General features: G+C 36.5%; 1 pseudogene; it reads right to left on the bottom strand.

Annotated features, from left to right (window-relative positions):
- Positions 1-3,073: 3,073 nt before the first annotated feature.
- Positions 3,074-5,656, bottom strand: LOC100785515 (uncharacterized; annotated as a pseudogene).
- Between the last annotated feature and the right edge of the window lie 4,930 nt (positions 5,657-10,586).

Genomic DNA, 10,586 nt, shown 5'->3' with positions numbered 1-10,586 from the left:
ATCTATGTTGGTAAGCAGCAGTATTCTAGACAGGATATTGATGACAGAACACACTAGTAAAAGCAATAAAAGATAAATAAGGAATAGCTTACAGATTCCATGTTGGAAAAACCATATTTACTCTGAATCTGCACAAATAGCAAGCCAACCATTAAGTACATAAGTAAACTAACTGAAGAAAGTATAAACAACTGCTTTAATGAATTAGGTATATGTGTATCCTGCCTGATATTATAACGGAATTGTCTAAGGTATATATATTTATTATTTTCTATTTGATTGGAGAATCAACGAGTTAACAAATAACAAAAAAAAAAAAATATATATATATATATATATATATATATATATATATATATATATATATATATATATATATTGTAAGGACTAAAATTAACATATATAAAGATTATGTTTGAAAAAAGAAACAGAAAAGTTGACTAAAAATTGAATAATTAGTTAAAAATTAAAAAAATAACGGATAAGTAAAAGTGTTTATATGTTATCTTTATATAAATTTAATTTAATTTTATTATGAAAAATATCTTTTTGCAGGTATTTGTTGAAATTAGAAATAGACTTGTGCGTATCAAGTTATTAGAATCTAAACATATTTTGCATGGTTGAAAGTCTTTAATCATTAATTAGAGCATATAAAATTATATATATAAGAAATTTATTAATCTACACATTATTATTTTTTTAGTATAATCACATTATCAAGTTACATAATTAATATATTTTAAGATAATTTTATATTAACAAATCTCACAAATATTTATTAATATATACATACTTATCTTTTAATAATATGAATACATTAATAAGTCATACCATTAATGTATTTTAATATACTATCTAGTTATAACTTAATTAAGACACTCAAATTACAAATATAATTATGTATATTAACAAATTCTTCTATATAATTTTATTGATTTAAAAAGACGTACAGACTATATTTTTCTAGCTTCAATTAACTAGCACAAGTCTAATTTTGAAGAACACCAAATCAAACACAGCAAATTTCTACTCAACTAAAATTCATATATTATGTACAATTTTCTGTGGTCATGGGACACCTTTCTATACACTAAGATTTTATTAGTGAAGAGGAATGAGTAATAGCTAAGTAGATTGGAATTTATCAAGTAAGCTTACACTATTTACACTGGAAAGAGATATGAAAAAAACAATAAAGATCATATATAAAAAAATGGAAGACACAAATCCACTTAAAAGTTTCAATTACAAAGGTATATATTGTATCCAATCAAATGCAATAAAATTAGGACTAAGATTGACTGGTGGAGCTAGTTGAATAATTGAATTTAAGCATACAATGTGCTAGTAGATAATGCAGTTCAATTTATCACAATATAGAATATCAGACCAAATCTTAAAGCCTGCTAATTGAATTTTATTGTCTCTCCATGAATTTGTTTGATGTTTTCAACTATGTTTACAATGTGCTAGTAGATAATTGGTATTCTGAATTTTTTGCAATATATTTAATTAAATTATAGACCAAGATTCCAGAAATTTTATGTCAGCTCTTTATTCTTGTGAAAAAGAAAATGGTGTAATAAATAGGGTTAATTGCATAATAAATAAAGCTAACTTTGAGTTGTGAAATTACCTCGACGACAAAGCATATCCATATCTTTTCACCATGAGCTTTTGTTGCACCCTTTAAAATGGTAAGGCCCAAACTTAGATCTTTCACATACTTCGCAGCAAATTGAACAAACAAGACAAGTGAACAACACATAATAATTAATCTGCTAGCTAATAATATGATCTATTGCGTGCAACAAAGGTTAAAACTGAATAATTAATCTGCTAGCTAATAAATCAAGATGATGCAGTGGTATATCAATAAAATGAAGCCCAAAAATAAACACCATTACACACGTTGACCCAATATTCATCACAGTTTATTAGTATTTCAAAATTCAAGTTACCAAAGCTCAATATTAAGATTGCAAACATAAAGGCTTACTTCATGCAGAGGAAAGACATTTCATCTTCCAACATAATTCATACCTAAGAATAATACTTGAACATAGAAGCAATAAGAGTTGACAAGTAACAAAATTCCAGCAAAAAGGCCTGCCTGGCATCTAACAAACTAGATTGATTTGTATGACATCGATGTGATGTTCAAACTATTAGTTCAACACCACAAAATTGCTTGATTTTTTAAGCCAAGAATGGTTGTCTCTGTTAACAATAAACAGAATCCCAACCACAAATCCTTAGTTTTATATCTTTAATAACAGGGTAGTCAATCACTGAATTTCACAGCATTTTGTTTGTTGTCCCCACAATTCACAGAGCATCACATTGTACAATAAGCAATCCAGTATGAAAAGTTAGAAGCAGCTGCTAAGCATGAAGAAGAACACAGTTGGAAGGAATGAATCCGAAAGGCATCAACATTAATAAATCCAGTGAGTGAAAAGGAGAAGGCAAAAAAAGGGTTTAATGATCCCTGCAAGTTCCTGAAGCAAATGTAAGTTAATTAACGAATAAAATAGAAGTTTGATCAAATGAACACTACTCTATAGCGAACAATAACATAATTTATTAAGGCAGTGGGCAGCCATATCGAATTCCATATGAAAAGCTTCCAATGCTAACTTTGCCAAGTCCCACAATTACTGGACATTTATCCAAAGCAACAAGAATGTCCAAGAAATATTTCCATTATGTTCGACATTTACTTTATGAATTCCTTCAATTTTATTTTAAGTTGAATATAGAAGCTATATATAAAAGATGAAAGGTAGTAGTATATACCCTTGTGTATTCAAAGTGAACAACTCACCGAAAAGGACTTGATCAAGATTTCCACGGGGCACAAATTCATAAACCAAAAGGTTTTCAGGATCATCAATGTTGCACCCCAAAAGCTTTAATATGGCTTCAGATAAGTAATCATTACCTTTATTTCTACGCGATGATGTTATTCTTTTCCGGCTTATAAATGCAGCAACGACGACGAGCAAAAGCCCTACAATCACAAATAATACACATGCAACGATCAACTAGACAGTACTAGGCCCTTTGAAAAAACCATTGGAAGAAGTTAAAAGTAACTTCAAATGTAGAAATAAAGGTACCGTGAACCCGCGCTCTGCAAAACCCCCCCTCTACTCCGGCCACCGCGAAGCCACGCTCCGCTGTGCCCTTCGTCGCGTACGCCACCGCCGTTGCCACCCGTCCTTCCCCGTCTTTCCGAAGCCCCAGCGACGACGGGCAGCAAACGCTGATGTCGCACGTGCGGTGAAGCATCTGTCAAGGTAGATACCGCTTGGGTGAAGCACGTGTAGCACTCCGTGGGCCTCAGGTCAGTGTAGCACATCCCCCACATACCATTCCCTATCAGACACATAAACAAAACAAAATTATTATTTTACTAAAAATAAAAATAATAAAAAAAATCTACTCAGAGTGAAGAAGAGTTCACACCGAAACATCGAGAATGATAACATCAAGCGAAAGTCCGGAAAGCTCCTGAGCCACGTCTCCTACTAGTTTGAGATTAGCATCTCCAGACTCACCGCCAGAACCGTCAACTCCGCCACAGTCACCGATTCCAGCGCCGCCATTTCCACCGCCGGCAGGAGAAGCAAAGTAAATCGCGGAGCTCGAAATGCAGCACGGCGTTCGCGGGAGCAACCCGCAGAAGGATCGAAGCGAGGACGACGATGGCACAAAGACGAAAGAGCACAGAATGCGACAACAGTTGCTGCTGCTGTTATAGAAAGTAACGAGGCATTTTAGGTTGCGGCAGAGCAAGGCGTGTTGAGGAGCTCAATGGAGCGCTCTGAAGAGCGCCACGTGCGCGGTGGTGTTGATGGAGAATGCAGAATCCACGTGCACGTGGGGTGAAGCATGCATCCTCCTCATCGACGCCGTCAAGGGTGTCCACATCCACCCATGTTGTCCTCTGCCAGAGAGAGAAAGCGACAAACACAAAGGGAGATACAAAAGGCAACAATGAGAGAGGGAAAATGAAGGGTCAGTGTATACAAAGACGTAGTACCCGAGAAGATAAGATAAGAGAGAGAAAAAAAATGAAGGGTTAGTGTATACAAAGACGGGTTTTTAAATAACTGTCTTTGAACTTACAATCTTAATATTCTAAGACGGTTGTCTGCCGGCCGTCCTTGTTGGTGCGTCGTAATAAATGACTTTTGTAGTAGTGAGTTATTATACTATTATACATTATTTAAATTCATTTGTTCAGTTTAACTTACTCATTCAAGTAGGCTCCTAGGTACATATCCCTCTTTGAATTTTGCATTCAGTTCTTAATGTAACTTTCTGATTCAAATTGCGATTGCCCAGATCTCTGTATGGATTGTGGCTCGAGGAATCCATAAACATCAAAATTCCCCGCTCGCATACTTGTTTCAGTCATATGCCTATTGTTGTAAAAATAAAGTAAATTATGTATGAGTTTAAAACAATAAGTTAGGTAATAAAAAATAATATAAAGTGACTTACAGAATCCACAATTGTATAACAAAGATGCTGAGACATTGACCACCGTGTGCTATTTCGGACAGATCTTCATGTTTTATGTACAAGGGTAAGTTGTCATTAAACAACCCAAACACGGTAGCATCCCACATAACCTGCAACGGCTTTAGAAAAAGCCGTGGGATGGTCAATGTCATCAAATATAGGGGATCATCGACATCATGATTCAGCCTATCTGTAGGTTTCGTCAGTCCCACAACTCCCTATTTATCCAACACAGGTAATTAACATAATTTAATCATAGTGAACAATTTAATTGAAAAAAGTCATTTAATGACAGTGAAATACCTATTCTAATAAACGTTTGATAAGATGTGTCGGCCAAGCAGTGAAGGTGTTAAGTGTCTACCCCACTAACTGAACCTCTTCAGTGGGTACAGGAATGGGAGCATCTGCATCTCTAACTTTCTCGACACCAACCTTGACTTCATCATGGCGCAAAGGGATGTTGTGAACGATTGTGGACCCCTCATAAAGTCTTCCTAGGGCAACAGGCAGGGAGGATTTTCTTTGATGTACAACCTGTATTTCTTTGAGTTACCCGTGTTTGGATCGTTCCCTAAGGAATCAACAAAACTTTCTTTTGTTCTGACACGAGCGGCTAAAGGACCAATCTCAGGCTCAGGAGGCAATGCGAGTCCCTGTGAATGAATCTGGGACTAAAACTAGGACTGCATCTGGTTGAAGGACAACATTAGTTGTCAAGTCACTTTTTCTGTGATTGACTCCTCCAGTTGGTCCTTGATTTTTTGTGTCAGTTGCTCTAAGTCTTCAGGAGCCATGGACAAAGATGTGTGGGAGGTCCTTGGAGCCGGTCCAAAGTATTGTTTGGTCGTGACACCGGCTCCTGCAACACGCACACGACCACAGTGTTCTAGTCACCCAATGGCAGCAATCAATACATCCTAACGTCCATAGGTGACAAAGGAACCCTGTGAGGCCTGCTCCTCTAAGGAATCTTGTAATGAACACATTTAAACAATTACTCGATCAAACAATAAACATAAATAATTGCAATTCACAATTGAAGGTGACTTACAATCTTGTCAGCAATTTTCTTAGCTGCCTCAGAAGTCATTTGCCCAGGTTTCTTGGTGCGGGCCATCTTCCACTTCACATGTCGTCTAATGGGAGATGGAGGATCAATGATAGTGTCAGTACTTCCAGATTTAGTAGCTTCCTCCAGTTGTTTCTTTTTCTTCTCCTCTATCAACTTGTTTTCTAGAAATTCATAACCCCCACGAGACAACACTTGAGGGGCACTATTTTGTTTCTGGATGGCCTATGCCTTCTTTCACACATCCAATAAAAATTAGAGATTATCAAAAGTTATCATTACTCATAATAATAAGTAAATTTTAAATTTAAAACAATGAAAATCACAAAGCTACCTCCCACGAAGGGTTTTTGCGATTGTGACAAAATTGGACCCACTTCTCCTTGCTAATGTCGTACTTTTCGCATATAGTGTCATCTGCACTGTCCTTGTCGGCTGCAAGTGCCCATTTCGATGTCAAATCAAACTTAAATTGTCTCCCCCACTCCCCCACAGTCTGAAGTATTTTCTTTCTTGTCCTCAGATCAGATGCTTTAGAGATATCAAATTTAGCCTGACAAACGAAAATTAAATATTAATTTATTGTTACTAAATTAGAATTTTATTGTTAACCATCCACGTGCAATATCTAAGTAAAATACCTGAATATCCTCCCATATCAAATCCTTCTGCGCAACAGGGACTTGTTTCCAATTCTCGTATGTCACATCCACCTTATCATGAGCGACAATCCCCAAAAATGTTCTTAACTTCTTTCTGTGGGGACCGTCGGCTTTCCCAGTCACAGGATCCACATAGACCAGGGGTCTCTCTGCTCCAACTGGTCTAGTATCCAATGATCTCAGGCGTGTGGCTTTTCTTGTCCACTTCAAGGTAGGAGGGGAATGTGATGCTGCATCAGTAGAAGGAGGAGGAGGGGGAGACCTGGGTGGTGTAGTCATTTGCCTGTAAAGAAAAAAACATTAATTAATTTTCAACATTATCACAAAACTCAATAGCTTATGTAATTTAATGGACTGAAATAAAGTACATAATAAAAAAAATTACATTAGGTGATGTTAATTAATTCTTCTTCATCATGATCATTACGATTAGCATGAACGTCGTCAACTTCTTCTTCTCCAACGATGTTAGGCGACATTTGTGTGGACAAAGGACTAACATAAGTATCAATGTGTGAATCATCATCTTCAACATTGACACCAATTTTTTTCCCGTGTAGAACCACTGACCACCTTTCATCACAAGGGTCTTGAACATAAAATACTTGTTTAGCTTGTTCTACTATGATGAAATGATCATTCGGGTAAGCGATTTTTGTTAGACAAGTGGCCTCAGTTATCTTAAGAAAGGAGGTTGAATTAAGATACAAAAACTATTCCCAGTTAAAATTTAACTCTCTTTTTGGATTAACACTGCACCCTTAATATGAATTACTCAAAAGACAATTCAAAATAAAATTCTTTAAAGCAAAAGATAAATAGCAATAAATAAAAGAAGTTTAAGGGAAGGGAGAATGCAAACTCAAATTTCATACTGGTTCGGCCACGCCCTGTGCCTACGTCCTGTCCCTAAGCAACACGCTTGAGATTTCCACTATCTCGTAAAAAGCTTTTTACAAACTCTGAACCACACAAGGACACCATTCCCTTGTGTTCAGATATCCTTATAACTTAAGAGACCCTCGGTCTCTTAAACAGATCTCTTTGAATAAGAAGAAGAAGAATTTTCTCTCTTTAAAAGAAGGATATTACAATTAAAGATTGAGCAAGATTCCTTATTGAATTTGCAAGTGTTTTGGCCAAGGAATATTTTGAGAATGATAAGACACCTATTTATAGGGCTTTGATGGCCATTCAAAAACTTCTTGAATAGTTGTGACTCTTGGGAGTTATTTTCGAAAATTCCTTACTGGTAATTGATTACATAAATGTAGTAATCGATTACACAGTTAGTTTCTGAAGAGTTGTCACTCCTCAGACTTGAAATTTGAATTTTTTTGTGCCTGGTAATCGATTACACAAATGATGTAATCGATTACAAGCTTTTAAAATTTAAATTCAAATTTCTAAAAGCTGTTATAAACAGTTTAAACTTCTGGTAATCGATTACAGCTTTTAAATTCAAATTCAAAATTTGCAAATTGTTTCATAAATCAATTTAGCCACTAGTAATCGATTACATCCTCTGGTAATCGATTACAGTGAATTTCACATAGTTAAGCTCCCAGATTTCTTCAACAAAACCAAAGTAAGGGATGGAGGCTACATAGGGATTGTCATCGTGTACACTAGCGAAGTGTTGAGATTTAGCCCTTAAGGTAACCCCACTATTTGCATTGTACTTTTCTCTTCTTGTGCTTTTTTATAGAAGAAATACTTATTTATATTGTATCCTTGCCAAGTGATAACATTTCTTTTAGACCCATCTGCTAGCTTTCTTAATGTTTCAGAAGCATTATCCTCAGCAGAGATTGTATCTTTAAACCAATCTAGAAAAGTCTTGTTATGCTCTTTCAAGACCCTGTTCTTCGACATTTTTGGATTACTTTCCTTCACTAAACCTTCATGGCGAAGTATGTATGGCAAAGCTTCATTACTGTTATTCAATACATACAGATGAGCTTGTTGCGACTCTTCTACACTTGGAGTGATAACATGCAGTCCTATTGAACCCTTACCTCCCACTCTTTCATCATGCCGAGACTCGGGAAGCCCAACAGGTTTTGCTTTTTCAATGCACTCTGAACAAAATTCAATGGCTTCTTTTGTAATTTACCTTTCCACAATAGATGCTTCTGGATGGTGTAGATTCTTTGTATACCTTTTTAAGATCTTCATGTATCGCTCAACCGGGTACATCCACTGCAAAAAAACAGGACCACAACATTTGATTTCTCTAACTAGATGAACAATTAAGTGAATCATGATGTCGAAGAAAGGAGGAGGAAAATACATCTCCAACTGACACAATATAATACCAGCCTCGTTTTCCAACCCATCTAACTTGACAGGATCAAGGACTTTGCTACATATGGCATTAAAGAATAAGCACAACCGAGTTATGGCAAGCTTGACTTTGTTAGGCAAAATGTCTCATATGGCCACGACTAACAATTGTTGCATCAAGACATAGCAATCATGAGACTTTAAGCCTACCAACTTAAGATCTTTAAACTACACAAGGATTTTAATATTTGAAGAGTATCCTTGTGGGACTTTGACCTGACACAGACACTGACAAAAATTGATCTTCTCCTTTTTGGACAAAGTATGACAAGCTGGAGGCAAGTATATTTTTTTTACCATCAGACCTTGGATGTAACTGCGATTGTATACCCATCTCAGCTAGATCTTGACGAGTATTTAAACCATCTTTCATCTTGCCTTGAATGTTAAGGAGTGTCCCAATGACGCTATCACATACATTTTTCTCCACATGCATAACATGATTAACATCAATACAATGTCTAACATCTAGATCAGACCAGTACGGAAGATCAAACAAAATTGACCTTTTCTTCCATATGCAAGTTTTACTTTTTTCCTTCTTTTGGGTCTTTCCAAATATGGTATTCAGGTGTTGAACCTGTTGGAAGACCTGGTCACCAGTTAACGGTATTGATGCAGTTACATGCTCTTGATTTCCATCAAATGCTTTTTTCAATCGCTAGTAAGGGTGATGAGGTTTCAAAAAACATCGATGCCTAGTGTAGACTATTTTTCTACCATGTTTTAGTTGTATGTAGCTTATGTCTTCTTCACAGATGGGGAAAGCATGATGGCCCTTAACACTGTACCCACTCAAATTCTCATATGTTGAAAAGTCATCAATGGTACAAAAAAGCATTGCGCACAAATGAAAAGTCTCATTTTGAAACCCATCAAACACTAAAACCCCCTCGTCCCACAACTTTGTCAAGTCTTCAATCAAGGGACTAAGATAAACATCAATGTCATTTCTTGGCTGTCTTGGGCCAGATATCATCATAGACAACATCATGTATTTTTGCTTCATGCACAACCAAGGAGGCAAATTATAAATTACTAGCAAAACTGGCCACGAACTGTGTTGAGTGCTTAAATTGTCATATGGATTCATTCCATCAGTGGCTAGTCCAAGCCTAAGATTTCTTGCCTCTTTGCCAAAATATGGGTACAAATGATCATTCTTCTTCCACTGAGAGGAATCAGCTGGATGACAGATCATTCCATCACAGTTTCTCCCATTTGTATGCCATGTAAGGTCTTTTGCATTGTCTCCATTAGCAAACAGACACTTAAACCTTGGAATGATCGGAAAATACCACAACACCTTCATTGGGGGGGTCTTCTTTGAGTTTTCATCACTACTACACTCGTCATCATCCTTCACTTTGTACTGTGATACCCTACACCTAGGGCATTTGTGCATTTCTTGAAACTTATGTCTGTACAGTATGCAATCATTAAGGCAAGCATGAATCTTCTGATACTCCATACCCATCGGGCACAATATCTTCTTGGCCTGATAGTAACTTTTTGGCAACGTGTTTTCCTTTGGAAGAATATCTTGCACTACTTGAAGCAATGAACCAAAGCTTTTGTCACTCCACCTATATTTGGCCTTCACATTAACCAGACTTAACACAGCTGACAACAACGTCAAGGAATTCTTGCACCCCGAATACAAAGGCTTCTTTGAATCAGTTTGCAATGTATCATACATAGGGGCATGTGCTTGCTGAAAAAACTCTTGTCCAAGATCACGATTCATATCCTCCAAGCGATCTCCCATTTTTACATCAAACGGTTCAAATTGGGACCCACTCTGCATGTCTGTCAATTCACCATCCCATATCAATTTTGTATAATTCTTCTTAATCCCATCACACAGCAGATGCTCCCGTATGTCGTCAAGTATTTTCCATCTCCCGTTCAAACAATTTATGCAGGGACAAAAAGAATTTTTGTCCCCATCTGGTCGACCTCTTTTGGAA

This window comes from Glycine max, chromosome 14 (assembly GCF_000004515.6).
Source record: "Glycine max cultivar Williams 82 chromosome 14, Glycine_max_v4.0, whole genome shotgun sequence".
NCBI lineage: Eukaryota > Viridiplantae > Streptophyta > Magnoliopsida > Fabales > Fabaceae > Glycine > Glycine max.
This window is presented reverse-complemented; position numbering and strand designations above follow the sequence as displayed.